At 39.7% G+C, this 21,006-nt stretch overlaps 1 protein-coding gene across 20 annotated transcripts in view; it reads left to right on the top strand.

Annotated features, from left to right (window-relative positions):
- Positions 1-21,006, top strand: part of dlgap1a (discs, large (Drosophila) homolog-associated protein 1a) — a 715,152-nt gene that overhangs the window by 265,451 nt on the left and 428,695 nt on the right. For 18 of the 20 annotated variants that reach the window (XM_059646107.1, XM_059646106.1, XM_059646105.1 and 15 more), the window contains one exon: positions 191-304. The gene's annotated coding sequence lies outside the window, so the exon portion shown is untranslated. Of the gene's footprint in view, positions 1-190; positions 305-18,107; positions 18,143-21,006 lie in introns of all 20 variants that reach the window. The other 2 variants (XM_059646096.1, XM_059646092.1) reach the window with 1 other exon arrangement.

Genomic DNA, 21,006 nt, shown 5'->3' with positions numbered 1-21,006 from the left:
AGGACGAGGAAGCAAGGAACAGACCTGGAGAAGACTTGCCCATTTATGCAGTTGCATAAAGTCTTCAACTTCCTGTCTCCTTTTTGTTATGTTTGAGTTTTGTAACAGCAAGCAATTATTTACAAAAACGATTATGATTTAAATAGGATTGCCTGCTAATCATAACATGGTTACTTTCTCTGTGATACAGGTCAGCAGCTGCTGCCAAGCATTATCCACTCAGAGGCACTGTGAGAAGCCAGCAGAATGGGTACAAAGCTGATTGGATAGAAGAAATTTGCCTTGAACTGGAGTGAGTGAGTGGGTAAGTGTTGCATTATATTTTTGATGAATTAGTTATTAACTGAGAATTTTGGAAATATAAATGGGACTGATTTGCTTGAGACGCCAATTATTTGTTAAGTGTGAAAATACATTAGACAGAAATTAATTTTCACTGATTTGCCTGTTTTAAAATTGGTGCCTTTGTTTGAATTAGCTGTTTCCTTAGATTGTTGTTTGAGTGAATTGAAGTGGATGTGCAAATGGGAGGCATTCAATTTGCAAAAGAGCAGTGGAATGAAAAGCAGCTGATTGAGTAAAGATATTTTGGCCTAAAACTTGTTTTCATAATTGAAACGCACGTTTCTTTAATGTCATTCAGTTACGCACAACCTCCACTGTTGTCCTGTACATTTTTATTTTTTATATAATAATTCAATTACCTCTTGAAGACCTTTTCCACCTGGGCTCGGAATGGGTTGGGTGTAACAATGGTAACTCAGGGTCCATGGTTTTAGGATATCCCTACACTTATTTTGGGGCAGGACTGTTGTGTTCAGGAAGAGGGTCAGAGCTGTGTGCCCTAGACTACTTGTGGAGGAGCAGGGCTATAGTGTTTCAGTCATGCTCCTGTGATTTCTGTCCTGAGTTCTGCCTGCCTCTGCCAGGCTCGCAGCTCATCCTTCCTAACACTCATTGTCAAAAATGTTTTTATCTTGTAGCTCAGTTACATCTTTACATAATCATCTTATATTTGTCTTCCCTGGTTCTTTATCCTTCCAATAATGGGAAAAGTTTTTTTTTCCAGTCTACTTTGTTCAGATTCCTCACAGTTTTGAAGACCTCAATCAAACCGTTCTTCGGCTTTCTCTTCCCCAAGCCCCAGCTTCTCGAACTGATCAGTGTCACTAAATTCCCTCATTCCCAGAATTTTTGTGAGTCTTATTGGCCACTTTGTTAATTTTTCTTCACGTCCATCCTGAAGTGTGACTGCATCCAGGAGTGCTCGCAGTACTCCAGTTTAGACTATAGGAGGATTTTATGCTCACTTAATGTGCTTTTGCCCTCCAATTTCCTACTAATAAAGTCTATAAAGACTAAGATGTATCTTTATTAAACATGCTGTCAGCTTGCCCTTCTACTTTCAATGATCTACACACATCTACACCCAGGTCCTCTACCCTCTTTAACATTATATCCTTTACTTTGTATTGTCTCTGTGTTCTTTCTATCAAATGAATTATTTCACTTGTCATTGCATTAAATTAAATCTTCCAGTTGTTTGGCCATTCCGATAGCCTTTGACCTTTTGGAGTTCTACATTACCCAGTTTACAATATTTCCAAATTTTGTGTCATTCTTAAATTCTGAAAAGATTACTTGTATGACAAGCTTAAGTCCATTAATATCAGGAAGAGCAGGGGTCCTAACACTAATCCCTGCGGAACTCTACAATAAGCCTTCCTCCAATCTGAATGAACAATCCATTAAAACTCCATTTCCTGTTATACAAGCAATGTTGTATCCCTGGCACTACTGTCCCTTTTTGTCTATGAACTTGGTCTTAGTTCACAGGTCTGCTGTGTAGCACTGCCTTTCAATGTTGATGGACACCGTATCAAAAGCATTATTCTTATCAATCATCTCTGTTTTCTCAACAAAAAGCTCAAACAAGTCAGTTAAATTCAATTGTCTTTCACAAATCCACCTAGACTTGCTTTAATGGATCCAAATTTATTTTCATGCTGTGTTTGAACAATGGTGTTACATTTCCAGTTCTGTGGTCTTCTTAGTTCTTAGGACTAAGGAAGATATAATTAATGCTCTACCATTTCCATTCTCCCTTCATTTAGTATCCTTGGATGCCTCTCATCATTTCCAAAAGGCATTTGATTGGATGCCACATAAATGTTTCTCGCACAAGAGCTCAGGGTATTATGGGTAATATATTACAAATTAAGAACTGGTTGACACAGAGAAGACTGAGTTGGGATTAATGGGTTGTTTTTCAGTTTGGGAAGGTGTAACTTGTAGAGTATTACAAGGAATAGCCCAGCGCTTCAATTGTTTATGATTTATATTAAGGACATGGGGAGGGATAAAGTGTAATGTATCCAAATGTGCTGTTGATACAAAAGTAACTGGGAGGGCCTGAGGTGATGATGGAGAATGAACCTGCATTGATATGTTGGGAGTGGGCAAAACATTAGCAGATGGAATGTAATTATGACAGTATGATGCCGTGAATTTTGGTATGAAAAAATCAAAACATACAATTATTTTAATACGGCAATGACTAAAAAGTGCTGAGGAATATGGGTGTTCTTGTACGTGAAACCTACAAAGTCAGCATGTGGGTACAGCAAGCCTTAGAAAGGCAAACAGAGTTCTGGACTTTATTGCCAGAGGAGTTGGAGGTTTAAAAATAAAGAAGTCTAATGGCAGCAGTAAAGAGTGTTGGTGAGGCAGCATCTGGAATACTGTGTATAGCTTTTGTCTCCATACTTAAGAAAGGACGTACTGACATTGAAGGTTTTTCAATAGAAATTGACCAGGCTGGTTCCTTGAACGAAGGGGCTGATTTACCAAATATGGCTATAGAAGTTCGGCCTTTGTTCATACTAGATTCTGAGGAGGTTTGAAGGGGGAGATGTTGAGAAGATATTCCCACTAGTAGGGGGCTTACAAACTAGGGAACATAGTTACAAAATAAGGGGACACTCATTTAACACTAGCGTGCAAAAGATTCTCACAAGGGAATGAATTTCTGAAATTTTAAAACCCAGGAAGTTGAAACTAGATTACTGAAACCATTTAAAGAGGAGGGAGATAGATTTTTGAAATTTTGAGGACCCAAGGGCTATGAGAAATGGGCACAAAACTGTGGTTGAGGCCCAGGGCAGAACAATTGTGACATATTGAATGGTAGGACAGGCTGAGGGGTTGAATGACCTACTCCTGCTCCTGCTTCATATGTTATTGTGTTTATCTAATCCTGATATCTATCAACGTGAAGTACAGGCAGTCTATCCAATACAGCCTGCTTTCCAATTTTAAACATTTCAAATATCTGATTTACCTACCCAGAATCTTTTTAATTTGTCAAACCAGATGCAAAATACTAAATTAATACCTCAGTCATGTCTTTGACCACTTTTTTTGTTTACTAGTGTATGCCTATAGAAGATTTTACATTAGCTGTCAATCTTCTGTCATGTGCTCACGGATTCTTTGCTACTATTTTTTGTTTTTGCAATTCCCTTTTGGTACTTCTATGTTCAGCCTAATTCCTGGTTGTATTATCGAGCAAACATTCACTATAAACATACTCTTTTCTTCTTCCTCCTGACTTCTGATTCTTTCATCAATGCTGGGTCAACTGGTGCAAGAGGAACATGCTGGTTGGGCATTACTTGGAGCTTCTTATGCCTGGACGTAGCACTCCTGCTGTGCTAGGTTTGCATGTTGTGTTGTGAAGGCATTCGCCTTATGGAATCAGCTCTATTGTTTCCTTTCATGTGTTGCACTTGCACATGTATATTTAGTAGACAAGGCCTTGCCCTTTGAAGACTGAGAAGTCACGTATGCATATATGTTTCAGTACAACAAAATGGGCAACAGCCATTTTCTAGTTCAATTTTTTTTGGAAAATAGTTGACCAATGTACCTTATTTAAACTTTAAACAATGCTTGGCGGTTAACTGATAGATTATGACTATCTAGCACAATCATGGCAACCCCCCTACCAATTAGATGGACTTTGTCAACCAGTCAGCGCCTTCCTGCTCTACAGTGTAAATGTTCCTTTACATTTTTATTGGTATTTCTTGTAACTTGTCCTAATGATTGCAAGACAAAAAACATCGACAAGGTGTGCCTTTTTCCAGCACTACTCATGTTCTGTACTTTTAAAGCTACCATTTATATTCTTTTTATAAATGTGGTCCTTACAGTCCTAGGTGACAAGGTAAACCAACACAACCAATTGAGTGCTGAGCGTTTTGGAAAGTGAGAATGATCAGTTTGAGATTGTGGCAACATCTAAATCAATAACTTATGATCAGAGCCTCTCTGATGAAGGGTCGAGGCACGAAACGTCAGCTTTTGTGCTCCTGAGATGCTGCTTGGCCTGCTGTGTTCATCCAGCTCCACACTTTGCTATCTAAACCAATAACTGACTGAAAGAAGGGAATAAGATCTTGCAAGGTAAGTTTGTGAATTAAAAACAAGCCTTAGAATAGTAGACTCACAATTAATCCCATTTTGACACAAAGGCCAATTTGACTGAAATGGAAACAGATATAATAAATGAACATCTGTTTAGATAAATGGCAAAAAAGCGAGGTTTTCGGTTTGTAAACCATTGGGGTGAGTTGTGTGGCAAGAAGGAGCAATGTAGTTGGTCTGGGCTTAGCTTAAACTGTTCTAAAGAAAAGACCAAATTCAGTAGCAAAATGAGGTGGACAGAGGAGAGATGAAACCATGAAACTATATGGTCATTGTAAGACTAAGAGTGTCTCTATTTCTGGTCATCCATTTCTAACTGGCATTCATTTAAATCATGATTTTGAGAATAGTGTATTCTTCAGTCTTCTTAAGTAGAGGATACTTTGAGAATATTTGGTTCTGATTGTCCGTGTTTGAAATGCAGGCCATTTTAAGCATCAGCCAGACAGTATTTTCTAATCACCTTCTTCTGAGATGTTATTAACAACTCTGGTGCAGATGGGATCTGAATCTGGGGGACTCCTGGCTCAGAGGCAGGTCACCATTGCTGCATCACAAGAGCTCTAGTGTTAGTTGAGAGCAGGTAATGTTAATTAGACTTTATTTAATAAGATTGGCCTCTGTGGGGCTCATGTGGCATGGTGGTTGTGTCCCTATTTCTGAACCAGGAGGCCTGGATTCAAGACCCCATCTACTCCAGAGGTGTGTAGTTACATCTCTGAACATGTTGATTGGAAAATACCCAAGATTGGCTTCTGCACTACAGTGATTTGATGATTATGGGGGGAGGTAACATTTAGTTGTATGTAAGAGCACTTCTAGACATTAAAAAATAGGAATAGCTTATGTACCTTCCAACCCCATGTTGAATTAGCCCCCTCCCTACTTTCAATGGTCTACAATTCTCTCAACAGGATTTGCATGTAAACTATTCAGTTGGACAACAGGGCCAGTTTACTGATGGTGGATATAAGATTTTTTTTTAAATTCATTTGATGATGTTATAAAATTTACTGTTCAGTTGTGTATAAGAGCAGTCTGCGTATGAAAATACTAGATTGGCTTCTAGAAGTCAGATGGTGGGTCATGGGTCTGATTCTGGGCCTTGTTGAGTTAGCTATTAACAACTCGAGACAAGGGCAACTGTCTGCCCCTCTCCTGCTGCTGTATTTGTGTCCAGTTGCCGTGGAGAGGGAGCATATGGTGTCAATCAATACTCTCAATGCCTTTAGAGAGGTAGGCACCAGAGGTGGTCAAGTGATTTATTTTCGCCTTGCAGCTTCATTATGATTTAGCTCCCTCGTCTACCCTCACCTTTGATGGTTTGCATTGCTCTTAATGGGTTTTGCATGTGAATTAATTAATTGGAAGACATGGATGATTTACAGATGGTGGTTAACAAATGAAAAAGAAAACATGGTTGATTGGTGATGGGGAGGAAAAATCCCATGAAGTTACGCGTGACAGTACTTCTGGGTGTAAAACAAAAAAGGATTGGCTTTGGAGGGCTGTATTGACACAGTGGTAGTGTCAATTTGAACCTGCGTTCAAATCCCAACTGCTCCAGAGGTGTGTCATAGCACCTTGGAATAAGTAGATTAGAAAATAGGTATGCATAAAAATAAATAGATTTTGATCAGGCTGTTATAATGCAATGGCAGTGCCTACCTCTGAACCAGGAGTCCTGGTTCAGGTCCCATCTGCTCGAGAGGTGAATAAAAACTCACTGAACAGGTTAATTAGAAAATATCTAGGATTCACTTCTGGGTTTACTGAGACAAAACAATTCTCATCACAGTTTGAATAGGCAACCTCTTATTTTCAAACAGTGTCATCCAGTTCTGGTATATCCATATCCCCTCAGGGGCTTATATGTTTCAATAGGATCACCTTTTATATTTTCTTAACGCATCTAACAATAACAGGATTGAAAATCAGAGGACATTCTCGTGGGTCTGCTCCTGGGCCTTGTCAAGTTGACTATTAACGACTATTATCAAGTTGACAGGCAGCAGGCTAAGGCGGGGTTCATATCTGCCAACTCTGTATCCCTCTTCCACTGCTGTGTTTATCTTTATGTGCTGTGGCTCTATCCAATGGATACAGGCGTAACCTATTCAACTTTTCTTCAAAAAAAATGACCCTTTCATTCTAGGATTGTCAAGTCAATGTGACTGTGTGCCATATAATATGTGACTGTCTGATATTTCATCAGCTGGGAAGTGCCTATCTCTTGATTTTTGGTATTCAGCCATGTCACAACTGTGTTGATATCCAGCCCCTCATCTTCTGCATGTGTTAGTAATGAGATTATTGAAGGGACATATTCAGGTCTCTGTCTCTCAAGCTGTTCTGCGTTTTCTTCTGAAAGAAGGAAAAGGGACTGAAGGAAATGGCATGTGTACTTCTGGTGGATGGAACAGGTAAGGTGAGGATCTGGGAGAAGTCTGACTTTGTGTCGGGCTCAAAATCAGAGTCAGTGGTGGTTAGATGGATGGAACATGAGAAAATGCATAGGCAGAAAGTGAAAGGTAGGAAGGATTGGTCTGAAGTAACAGAGCAGGTAGATGAGGTGACATGCACAGTAATGACGTTGGTGAATGCATCACTGAGCAATGATCCTGACCTGGATCTGTCATTAAAGAAGTAAAATATTTCCTGTATTATATCCAGGTACCTATGTGCCTGATGCTGAGCCCCTCAGCAATCTCTAACCGTGATTTTTTTTTGATCACTGCCTCATGTTTCTTTCTCACGCTGTTTGGGAACAGGACCTTTATCCAGCTACTTGTAGCCTCCACCCCCCAGCACAGCGCCACTTAAACAGGGCATAGCTTCTGCACATCTTACTTCCACCCATTAGCTCTTGCTGTCTTCTCTTGAATTCCAAAATCTCCAAAGTGCCTCTTTGCATTGTCTTTTGAAACACTAGGGTTGAGAGCACATCAGGCAGACCTTCACCATACCTCCTGCTGTTCATTGGCCAAACCAGTTGTAAGATGTTAATGAGCATGTTACCTTGAAAATACCAATGACAGACATGGCTCACATTCTCCTGGCTGTCAAAATGACAACAGACAACCATCGACCCCCTCTCCATCTGACCTAAGCCCTGCTTCTATTATGCCTCCAGGATAAGTGAATAGTGAGGGGCAAAATGCTCATGCTCTAGAATTCTTTGAATGCTAGCAGGTCTACACAACATCTGCATCTTGCACCATTTGGCATTATTCCCATAGTCACTACAAAGAAAATTTTGCCAAAAAAGTGCTGCCCAAGCCATATTTTTTCCATGCTAAATTGGTAATGCAGTCAAGCACATCATGTTGAAGAGACTTTTTTATGAAAATAAACAGTATTCCATCACATGCGTGTGATATAATCAGGATAGAGGTCATTCAAATCCGACCCAGTTCTTCTGATGAAAACAGTGCCTCAGTGAGAATAAATTTGTTGGAGCAAAAACAATGGAGCCTGGCTTTGATATTGGCTTCAATTGAGTATGGGGAGTAAAAAAATAGGCAACTAGAATATTGTAATGACCTGCTGCAGTGAAGCTTTGTCAAAGCACAGATCAGACTTTTGCAGGACTGATATAAATGTGATATATTACGCAGTGTCATTGCTCATCTTTATCACTAGCTTCAACATTGGCTCAAATGATCAATAAATGTTCACACAAATGAAATATGTTGTTATATCACATGCTGCATTTATCTACTGATCAAATACTGCAGTGGAGGAAATGCTGTCTTTCAAATGAGATGTTAAACCAACTCATATGGATTTTTAAAGGTCCCTTTGAAAGACTGTCTACCACAATAAATTATTTTCAGTGATAGCACCAGAGAAATTATGATCAGTGAAACCCAGAGATATTTTTGAGATCTTCCATTTGTTTTCTTAGAAAAGCCTTCCAGATATATGAAACTATTGAATTGCATTCCCAACAATCTGCATTTGCAGCATGTTCATCATACTGTCACAGTGACAGATGTTAAATGACCAGGAAATCCAGCACATTATAACTGAATAGTCAGCTGCTGTCTTTATTTAGGAACAGGAATTGGCCAGTCAGACCTTTGAGCCTGCCATGCCATTTAATAATAATCATGGCTGATTGAACACTTTACATGACCCATGCTCATAATCCTGTGTACCATTGGTAATCAGAAGTCAATAAATCTTTACCTTAAACATTCTCAAAAACTGAGCTCCGCAGTCCTCTGTGGTAGAGAACACCAAAGATTCACAAACCTGAGTTTAAAAAAATTACTATTCATCTCAGACCTCAAAAGAATGCCCCTTCCTTTCAAATTATGGCCTGAATGTTGTAGGAACTTGGTTAAACATCTTACTTGGACTCACCCTGTCTATCCCTTTAAATACTTTGTAAATTTCAATAAGATCCCCTCTCATTCTTCAAAACTCTAGAGAATATACAAGCCTAGTTTCCCGATGCTCTCATAGGACAGCCCTGCCATCATGGGAAATGATCTGGTGAGCCTTTGATGCATTTCCTGTATGGCTATTATTATCTTTTTTGAGATCAGAAGACCAAAACTGCATAGAGTATTCTGGGAGGGGTCTAACCAAGGCCCTACACAATTAAACCAAGAATTCACTACTTTTATTCTCAAATCTTCTTGCGATAGATGCGAACATTCTATTAAAATTCCTAATAAGTTGCTGTAGCTACATGTTTGCCTTCAATCATTTATCAGCAAAGACATCTAGGTCTCTTTGTACATCTGCACTTTCCATTCTCTTACCCCTTCCCATTTATGAAATAAACTGTACATCTGTTCCACTTACCAAACTTCAAAAAAACCTTGAAAGAGCTGTGGATGCTCAGAAACAAAAACAGAAATTGCTACAAATGCTCAGTCGGTCTGGCAGAGAGAAATTAGAGTTAATTTTTTGGGTGCAGTGACCCTTCTTCAGCACTCCTCATATTTTGCCCCTAGCCATGTTCTTGCCCATTTATTAAGCCTGGCTAAACCCTCCTAAAGCCACTTTGTATCTTCCTCACAATGCACACATTCACACTTCAGATTTTATCACCCGCAAATCTGAAAATATTGTGTTTAGTCCTCAACTCCACATTATTGATATTTGTTGTGCACAGCTGGGGTACTCCTCCAAATACTCAGCCCAAGTACCTGTCCTTCTGGGACTTCACTACTAACAGCTGTAAATGTGAAAATGACCCACTTATTCCTACTCTCTGCTTCCTGTCGGTTGGCTAATCATTAACCCATGCCAATGTATTACCTCCTATCTCATGAGGTTTTTAACCAAATTTAAAGCATATTTCTATTAACTTTCCTTTATGAAATTTGTTGTTAACATTTTCAAAATCTCCCAAAAAAGTTAATCAAACATAATTTTGATATGGAGGTGCCAGTGTTGGACTGGGCTGGACCAAGTCAGAAGTCACACAACACCAGATTGTAGTCCGACAGGTTTGTGTGAAATCACAAGCTTTTGGAGCATAGCCCCTTCATCAGGTGAAATGACAAATTTCAAACCTAATTTTGATCGCAACATCATGCTGACAATGCTCAAACAGATCTTTATCAACCAGGTGTCTATTTATCCAATCCTTTGTAATTGATCCTGGAATTTTCCCTACTACTGATACAAAGCTAATAGATCTGTTGTTCTGTTATTTCCCTCTGTCAGCCCTTTCTTAAATAGTGGGGTGACATTTGCTACCTTTCAATGCACAGGAATTGTTTCTGAGTCTGGAGATTTTTGGTACATCGTGGCCATTGTATTGACTATTTTCATCGGCTACCTCCCAGAGTATTAAAGGAGGTGACTATCAGCATTTGAGGATTTATTAACTTTCAGTACCATCAATTTCTCCAGTACAGTTTTTTTTTATCTTACTGATGTTAACTGCCTTCAACTCTTCATTCTCCCTGGATATGTGGATCTTTAGTTCTGGGGGATTTCTAATGTTTTCCTCAGTGAAAACAGATACAAAATAATGATTTAGCTTCTCTGTCATTTCTCTATTCCCCATTATAAATTCTCCTGTCTCTGTCAGTAATGAGCCCACATTTGTATTAGCTAAACATGTGGCATTTTTATGCACATACAGAAGCTTTTACAATTCATATATATTTATTTACTTATTGCTAAATTTCATTCATTTTTTTGCTCCTTTTCCTTTGCAATATTTAGGTCTCCTTTGATGTATTAATCCTCTGAATGGTTGCTATTTCTGGCAACTTTATTGACCTTTCCTTTTAAAAGCTCTTATACAACCTTGAACTTTGTTAGCCACAACTGATTAATCTTTTCAGTTTTTGCACATTGAAAAAATGTACAGTTGCCTACGTCATGCAATAGGTTTAAGACTATGAATTATCTATCTACAGTCATGGCGTTTACTGTATTTCATGTCAGTCAAATTGTTCCTCATGCTTTCATAACATCCCTTAATCAAATTTAAAATCCCTGCTTCAGAATGAACTACTAAATTTTCAAGCATAGTGTAATTTTTTTTGTATTGCGATCGCTCAGCCCGAAGGGTTAATTAGCCATTTTTCATTACCTAGTACCAGATCTAAAATGGCATGCCCCCACTTGACTCCTTAACATTCTGCTGTAGAACACCATCCCTAACACATACCAGAATTTTGTCCTCCACAGCTTTATTGCTTAGTTGATTTATCCATTTTATATGCTGTTTGAAGTCACTCACAATGACTACATTGCCAATGCTTCACATTTCTGGATTGGAATTAGAATTAGAATTAGCTTTATTATTACAAATACATAGGTACAGTAAAAAGTCTACAAGTTGCCACTTATGGTGCTATCTCAGGTACCAAGGTGCCCAGGTACAGATTCTTAAGTATGAATTCTCAGGGGAAAAAATTAAAAATAAAGAAATAAAAAGTACAGCAATAAATTAGAAAAATACAGAAATAAAAGTTCAGAATAACAGTCCTTCTAAACAAGCTTGAGCCAAACTTCACCCTGAGAATGGGAGTTCGAATCCACGCTGAGGCTGGGATCCATGTTGGCTTTCACCCTGGGCATTGCTGATGCTGCCTGAGGACAGGAGGTGAAAAGAAAAAGAGAAAAAGAACATGAAAGGAGAGAGAAGAAAAGAAAAGAAACAGACAGAGTAGACAAGCTCCAACTCAGGAGTCCTACTCTGCTGCCACATACCTTGTGTCTCCAAGGAGAATACCATGCCCCACACTGCTGCTACTGTCTGGTGGTCTGTAAGTAACTATAACCAATGTCTGCAGCCCTTTGCTTTTTCTTCATTCTGATCTGAAATCCTCCCTTTACAATATACTGACCCCATCTCTTATTATCAGCAAAACTTGTGTGTCCTTCCAAAACATTAATTTTCTTGAATATTCAGTTTTCCGTCATTGTAACCACACAGCCATGTTTAACAATGACATCATACCAAGGTAAGTCTACTTGTGCCTTTCAGTTGTCTCCTTTGTGTATGCTGCATGCATCCACATAGAGTGTACTTACCTTTATTTGAAGGGATGGGAGCATCATTGGCAAGTCCAGCATTTAATGTCCATTTCTTTTGGAACTTGAGAACTTGTTGGTGAGAATTTTCAACAATTGCTGCAGTCCATCTAATGTAGGATATTGGTATTGGAGAGGGACAATTCAATCTCTAACAGTCAATCACATATGTTGAATTGGATCTCTTGGAAAGGATCCAAGATGTCTGAAAACAGTCAAAAGTAATCAGGATTCCATATCTTTACATCTCAAATGCTTCAATAAAGTTGACATAAAACAAACTATTTTAAAATGCAGGAACTGTTGTCATAAAAATCGATATGATGATCCCACAATCATTGCATCAGTGACGAGTTGATCTGTTTTGAATTCTGTTAGTAAAGAGTTAAACAATCACCAAAATACCTGAAGAACTCTTGCTCCCTTCAGAATATTGGATAGAATCTTTAACATCCTGATGAGCCATTGGCTTCACATCTCATTTAAAGAATGCCATCTTTTACAGCAAATCAGTTCCTTCATGTTTCACTGGAATGTCATTCTAATTGCTGTGCTTCCACTATCTGACATCATTAACAATGTTTTACCAAAGTTTTTTTAAAGGAATATCAAAGACAACATAGCATTGAATAATTTTATTTCATTTTTCCTCAGTCTTACAAATTCTTTGAGAGCTGCATTTCCAAATGCATGCTCCCACTGTAAATCCCAGCTGCTGGGGCTTCACATTAGGAGATCAGAAACAAGGGCCAGAGATATTAGAAGGGCAGCAGGGTGGATTTATATGGGCAAGAGGCAAAATTTGTTTCCCAATATTAGGTCAAACCTTCGCTATTAAATTCTCAAGACACCTTAGTCAGGTAAATTTGTCAAAGTTAATTAGTGGGAACCAGTTTTTCATTCATTAGCATTTTGTGTACACCCATTAACACGCAAAGCCACTGAAATTGCTTTCACAGTTGCAATCTTGCGAGCTAAAAATGGGAAGCAGCTCTGCGCACAAACCCAACTATATAAGGCATGAACTGGGTGGGTGGACATGTTCCTCCAAGTTCCATTGAGAATAAACATTTCACTAACTTGGACTCTGAAAAAGAAGCAACTGTCTTGGAGTCAATGCTTGCTGTGTTCACAGTGAACCCTCTCCAGATTGATCTGCTGAAGAAATCTCACTCGCAATGCAGCTTGGCTTGTTGTTGTTAAAGCCTTACAATATTAAGGGTGGTGACTGCTCAGGCCAGTCATTGACATTGGTTGTTGCCAGAAAAAGGGAAGGCACATGAGGCTGAAATCAAAAGAAGGCTCAGTTCAAAAGGCCATCTTTTATGATTGTGTCCTTGTTCCAATCAAGCATTTGGTGAAAAATTCTCAAGTGTGCAGTGTAGTGATTGTAATGAGGTCAGGCAGGTGGACCTCATAGAACATCAGTTCCCTGAATGGGGCTGTTAATCTGGTCAATTCAGGGAGCTGACAGATATAAACAGGACTGTCAGAGGTTCTGCTCACTCTGAGAGCCAGCTCTGAGGGGGCTGGATCAGTGTCAAGGACTCGCCACGTGTAAATAAGGGGTGACTTTGTGATGAGATGCTAATCTCCCTGGAGTTATTTTGGTGGTGATGGGAGAAAAGCGCTCTCCTGAAGAAATTCACTCGCAACAGTCGTCTGAGTTGGGATAAGAATTTCTGGCACCGTGCTGTTATCCGGGAAGCTTGGCTTGTTTGACCCTGCCATCTAAGACAAGACCCAATATGTAGAAAGAATGTGTTACCTTTTTCTGGCAAATGACATTGGGGCAAATGAAAAATAACAAATAAGTCTCCTGACAGCTTGTGGACCCACTGCTTTTTCAGTTACTGGAGCATAATTTTCCCTGAGGCCCCAGATACTAAAACCTATCAAGAGTTGATGGATTTAGTTAAGAAATATTACGACCGTAAGCCTCCTCTAATTCTGAAATGCCATCAGTTTTACTCAAAAATTTGAGAACCAGGAGAATCTGTATCAGGATTTTTGACCAGGTTAAGATGACTGACAGAGGCATGTGACTTTGGTTTAACCCTTAATGAGATGCTGGGAGACCATTTGGTCTAGGGACTATCAAAGGAGCCAGGCCACCTTAAATCGTGACCAGGAAGCAATTCCATGATATTGCAAGGCCCATACAATAGAGGCAAAAGTTGAGGCAGAAATCAGAAAGCTAGAAAGTGAAGGAATTATCAAACCAGTACAGTTTGCAGAATGGGCAGCACCGAAGCCTGACAGGTTGGTTCACCTTTGTGGGGATTTCAGACAAACAGTAAACCACTTCTCGCAGCAGGATAAATATCCATCCCTTGCATAGAGGATTTATACACAAATCTGTCAGAGGGGCTGTACTTCATGAAGCTGGAAATGAACCATGTGTACTTGCAGTTACAGTTAGATAAGGATTCCCAGAATAATGTTCCAATTAATACCCACAAGAGTTTACCCAAATGACAGTCTGGTATATTGGTATATCATTAGCCTGCGCAGTTTTCAGTAGATGATGGAGAACATTTTACAAGGTCTGCCCCAGGTTGCCATTTATCTAGACGATGTGTTAAAAACAGGGAAGGCTAATAAGGAACATTTAGAGAACGTGGACGTAGTCCTTTGACATTTCTCCCAGGTGGGCATACATCTAAGGGGGCAAAATATGTGTTCCAGGCATCCCAATTGACCTACTTGGGCTACAGAGTCGACAAAACCCCTTGAAAAATCAATTGAAGATAATCAAAGGTGTCTCACCTCCCACAACTATACCAGAACATAGATCTTTCCTTGAGCTGGTGAGTTATTACAGAAAGTTCATACGTAACCTTGCCTCCATCCTGGAACCTTTACATAAACCATTAACAGGGGCACAGCCTTCAAAATAGTCGCATTGCGAAGCCATTACTTTTAGGGAAGTGAAGTCATCATCTCTCAGGTATTGACACACTTTGATCTCAAGCAAGATCTGCTATGCCTCCTAAACATCAGGGTACTATTAGCTCATAGGTAGCCCAATGGAGAGGAACGCCAAAAGCACATGCATCCAGGACTTTGGCTAATGCAGAGTGTAAATACGCCCAGGTGGAGATCGAAGTTTTGGAAAGTGCTAACAATGCCTTTCCAGGCATAAATTTGTATCAATAACAGATCACAATACCCTGCTAGGTCAACTTAAAGAGGACCAAGGGAGTGCCACCCATAGCTTCAGGTTGAATTCAACAGTGGGCTCTAATACTATTCAGAAGCTGTAACACTGCTCAGGAGACCAAGTGGCAGATGCAGATGCATTGAGCAACCTCCTGCTGGCAGATACACCACCAGTGGTACCATCACTGGAACAGTCGGTAATGGTTTCAAATTTTCTGGATACATTTCCAGTTATAGCTGACAATAACAGACTGGTTGGTTGGTTGGTTTGCTCACTGAGCTGGTTTGTTAGTTTGCAGACATTTCATTACACTGCTGGATAACATCATCAGTGCAACCTCCGATGAAGCGTCAGTGTGTTTTCCCACCTGGTATTTAAACTCTGAGGACCGTTGGATTTGATTACCTCATTTCTGGCTCTCTCATAGTGGTGTGTATATTGGGTCTAATTCTAGGGTCTCTGTTTGGCCTGCCCAGACACAAGCATGGGAGTTTCTAGGGGCTTGGTTCTCCACCAAGAAGGCCATCAATAAACACGTAGCATCAGACTCTATATACATACCACTGTGAAGAGAAACCGGAAATGAGGTAATCAAATCCAATGGACCCCAGAGTCTAAATACCAAGCAGGAAAACACAACAACACTTCATTGGAGGCTGCACTGATGATGTAACCCAGCAGGGTAATGAAACATCTGCACACTAATGAGCTTGGTGAGTGAACCAACCACAGCATCCACAACCCGAGCTACAAATCTATTTAAGAACATTAAATAACAGATCCCGGACACAGAAAGATCTGGTTCTGGTGAACTGAAAACATCTGGTAGTGATGATGGAAACCAAAGGGTTATTGTGACCAGAACTGAAACCTCTTTGGACCTGGAGAGACCAAATCATAGTAAAGGATGTCATATTATTATGGAGAGCAACAGAAAAAATATGGCTGATCACCACCAGCGTCATGCAGGGGTTTCCAATATGAAGATGCTAGCAAGAAGCTACATCTGTTGGTCAGAGTTGGATACCAACATAGTTGCATTGGTGGGGCAGTGCCCATAGTGCCAACAAGGACAGAAGCTGCCACCAGCCGCACCCCCAAATTCGTGGGAATGGTTAAGAAAATTCTGGGATCAGTTGCACGTTGACTATGCAGGCCCTTTCATTGGCTTAATGTTCTTGGTTATTTTGGATGCCTATTCAAAGTGGTTGGACATGCATGACATTCATTCAGCAAACTCAAGGATGACAATTGAGAAGCTGCGAGCATCGTTCATGATACGCAGACTCCCGGAAGTACTGGACACGGACAAGGGGACGTTGTTCACCAGCAGGGAATTCGAATATTTCATAAATCAAGTGGCATTCAGCACATAAGGATACGTCCATGCCATACATTGTCCAATGGTCTAGTAGAAAGAGTGGTCCAAGAGTTGAAGGCAGGCTTAAAGAAGCAGCCTACAGTTCCGCTTGAGGCCAAACTGTCCCAGTTCCTGTTCGATTATAGTACTACCCCACACACAGCTACAGGGACAGCTCCAGCAGAGTTGCTGATGGAGAGAAGACTCCATACCAGGCCAAACCTGATATATCCAGACGTGATGGGTAGGGTGAAACAGCAGCAGGGATGACAATGCCGACTATATGCTCTCTTCAGGCATGAGAGACAGTTTAATTCAGGTGATGAAGTTGGGTATCATGACCTGGGAATGGCTATGTATGGATAACAGACATGGCCAATACAAGGTCCAGTGATGCATAACATTCAGGTACGTACACCTGAACAGGCACATGGACCGTATGAAAGCTGCAAACCTGCTGAATGGCCTGTTACTGCATCATAGGGGTTCTATGGTTCTATTATTGTCTAGGATAACCCATCCAGCTCCACCCCCAGACTTTAAAAAAGCCAAAGTTCCTGTAGTTCTTCGCCCATGTAGACAGCACCCACAACTTCCTGATATATTCTCCCAGGAAGCCAGCATCCACCCCAGAAGCTTGGGTGTATAAAGTGTTTCTGAATTCAGAAAGCAAACGGATAAGCAATTTAAATAAATGTTGCAGGAATTTGAAAGAAACTCATCAACTAAAATACTAAAAATAGTGCATTGAAAAGTGTTAACTCCCACATCTAATTGTTTTGTATTGTTAAAGGAACCCGCATCAAATTAGAAATAAACTGTCTATTTAAGTTTTTTATTTGGTTCTATTTCAATGAATTCATCCATTTGTGAGAAATTTGTCATTCCTAACAGTCAGATTTTGGGTTTGCTGCCAGTCACTAGAGATTCAAAATCTAAGAAATGGTCACCAAATAGAACTCTACTTGAAATATTTGTGTCAAGAAGTGTCAAAACATTGAAATAATAATAGTGTGATATAGTTCAATCAACTGTCTGTACTTGTTCAATTCACACTATAAATCCCATTCTCTACTCTTACTCTTCAGAAAGTGGCAATAAGTTTACCCATTGAAGTATGAATTGTAAGTAAGCTTATAAATCTTTGTGATGCAATTTCTTTTCAAGCCTTCAGGCAAAAGTGGCCTGCATATTTTTTTTACAATTTACTTCAAAATTCTCATTTGTTAACCTACTTAATGCCATTCCCCAGTAGATTTGTAGTAACATTAGATTGTCAATTTTTTTATAAATGAGATTCACACTGGATTTTTTTGTTTGCCAAAGCAAAATATCCCTGAACAGTCACTTCACTCAGCATTTTGTTATAATGTAGCATTTAATGTCACACATCATATCTGAAAGCAGAACCATTTACAGAATCAAAAGAGATATTATATTATTTTTCAGTGTGGCACTGAAAACAGAAAGGAAGACCTATTAAAGTGCTGGGGCATTCTTTAAATTTTCACTCTTCAAATATTTTCTTTTATAAGCTTTTGGGTTTTTATACTGCCTTGAATTTGCATTTATGTTTGTTTCTAGGTGAACTAAAAACAAAAAGGAAGAAATATCATCAGGTACAGATGCAGCTGTTTTTGATACGTTAATCTATAATTAACTACCATTAAGTGTCAACGTTTATTTCAAAAGTGAAGCTTTAATCTACTGTATATTAATGTAGTCATTTCATTAAGTTTCTGCCGTTATTCTTCTTGATGCTTTAACTACTAATATTATATATCTATGGTTAACCTGCTAAAATGAAACTTTTTGGCCACTATTTTAGTTATCCTAGTATCATGCCATCCCATGAAAATTTAGAACAGTTAAAATTCAGATGTGTAACTTCCATTTTTTGGCTGCTATAAATAACCTGTGGTATCCCAATTGACATCTTCAAATCAAGTGCATACTTCAAGTGAAAATAGCCCCAGCACTCTTTTGGCAAAACAATGGCCCAGTTGGTAGCACTGTTGCCTCTGAATCACGAGGTCCTGGGTCAAGCCCTATTCCGGGGCTTGAGTGATCTAAAGCCGAAGTTCATGTTCTGTTGCATTGCTGAACCAGCACAACAATGTTGATGGTTGTTGTCTTTCAGGTAAGATGTTAAACTGAGGTCCCATCTATTTGTTCAGATGGCTGTATCTTGAAGATGAACAGAGGAGTTATCACTGGTGTTCTGTTCATTTTTTTTAAATCTACCTGTTCAGAGATGTTGTTATACACCTCAAGAGCTGGTGGCACTTAAACCTAGGTCTCCTGGCTCAGAGACAGGGACACTATTACTATGCCACACGAACCCTCATCTGGTGTCCTGTTCAATATCTATCACTCAACCACCATCACATGTCAACTCAAATTACCTGGTCTTTATCACATTGCTAGGTATGCCCATCATAAAAAAAAATTAGTACAGTACAGGTATTATTCAGTGATGCTGTAGTGACTGAAACAGAAGATCTGGACTTAGATTAGGTCGCTCATGTCACCAATCAGTATATAATGTTAACTTTATACCGTGTACTTTTACGGAAGAATCTAGAATTACTTTCAAATGACTGTGTTTACATAATCAAGTCTGACATATCAATACTGATGTCGAACACACCCAGAAGGAATTCATATCTATCAATGTCCAGCTGAAGTGCCATGCTTTAATCGCACAGGTCAAAAAAAATGTCCCTTCTGCATTACAAGACAACAAAATGTGAGGCTGGATGAACACAGCAGGCCAAGCAGCATCTCAGGAGCACAAAAGCTGACGTTTCGGGCCTAGACCCTTCTGCATTACATTAGTGCCTGCCAGCTGTATCCTTTTGCCTATCCTTGTGCCCCAAAGCAGCTACAGCATGGCTAACAGGAGGCTGCTGACTCGTATTGGAGAACATTTGGATAAAAACAAAATATTGCAGATGTTGGAAATCTGAAAGAAACACAGACATTACTGGAGAAACTCGGCAAGTTTTGCAGCATGTGTGGAGAGAAACAGAGTTAACACTTTGAGTCCAGTATGACTCGTGTTAGAATTTAATTTCAGAGTTACGACCTCAGATTCATGGTCATCATTTTAGATGCCTCCTCTGCTAATTGTATAGCGTGCAGTTTCTCTTCCATGAGACTAGCCACTTCATATCTTGCTCAGAACCCTGTTATCTCAGTTCAGCAACTTTATTCTTTAACTCTACCTTTACATTCTGAAATGCTGTAAGCTTAAGTAAGTTTTATTCTTCTTTTCTGCCTGAGTCACCACTCTCTCCTAAGCTAGTCTTCATGTCTTCCACTTAAGAATGGCAATAACATACTGCAACCCATTTGCTTAGCATTACATGCTGTCTCGCAGAACGATAGAATTTACCCAACCTGTAGGCTCTGTGACTCTAACAATCACTTATTTTCTTCTGATCACTTTTCAAAAGGTGTACTATCTCCACTCTCAGCAATGTTGCCTCTCATCTCATGGATTGTTGAAACCAGCAGGAGCTCTTCTCAGCTGCTCAACCCCACAGCCATCTGTTTCAGTGACATAGAACATGCAGTTTATTTATTTCTCTTTTGCGTGCCTCTCTGCTTTGTTGCTAACTGCTGAATCATCATTTCATCACAGGCTTTTGGTGTGATGCTACTCAGATTCTGAGCATCTTTCTTTGCATACTTGCTTTCTTTTAAATTTTCAGGCAAGATATTCTGTTATACGCTGAGCGTCTTAAGTTACTCTGTTCCATTGTCTATCTTCAGCTTCAGATTGATGGTTTTACTAGTCACTCTCTTTCTGATCTGAGTGGTTGGGTGAATTTCTTTTCTCTGGGAATTGCCACATCCAGACATTTCATGATATTCACGTCTCCTATGTCTTGTGACCACAAGCACAACATCACTTTCCAATGTATAATTGGAAATTGGTTTATTTTCTTTCTCATTCATCCTGTTGTTCTAATCTCTGTCATCTCTACTACTATCTTCTTTCTTTGGACTCAACATCTTTTATCCAGAACATCGACTGCTGTCTGTGAGCTCATGTAGTCATCTAAGGTACCAGCACACCTTACTCTCTGCTTGGTATGCTCTGTTGCTGTTTTACTGCATCAATCTTGCCGCCTTTTCTCTTAACAAAGATGAGTAGTCAGCATCTTCATGTTAACTCATGGACCTAGTTTTGTTAAAAGCCAATGATAATGTGATTTTGTCCTCATCAAAGTTTTTTTTCTACATAAGGACTTACAAAGGCCCAGATGAGGCTTTTAATTGATTTCCAATGATTTCCACTCTGTAACAAGAGGGGAAGCAGCTCTAAACAGAGGAGGTGGTGGAGTGGGCAGGAATGGTGGCTGCCATGTTGTATATTGTACTAATGATTCCTGCCAGACTGGGCTGCTGCTCCTGCAAGCCTGCATTAACAGATACTTCACCCACACCAAGTCAAACCCAACATCTGCAATGGCTT

The sequence above is a fragment of the Stegostoma tigrinum genome, chromosome 5 (assembly GCF_030684315.1).
Source record: "Stegostoma tigrinum isolate sSteTig4 chromosome 5, sSteTig4.hap1, whole genome shotgun sequence".
NCBI lineage: Eukaryota > Metazoa > Chordata > Chondrichthyes > Orectolobiformes > Stegostomatidae > Stegostoma > Stegostoma tigrinum.
This window is presented reverse-complemented; position numbering and strand designations above follow the sequence as displayed.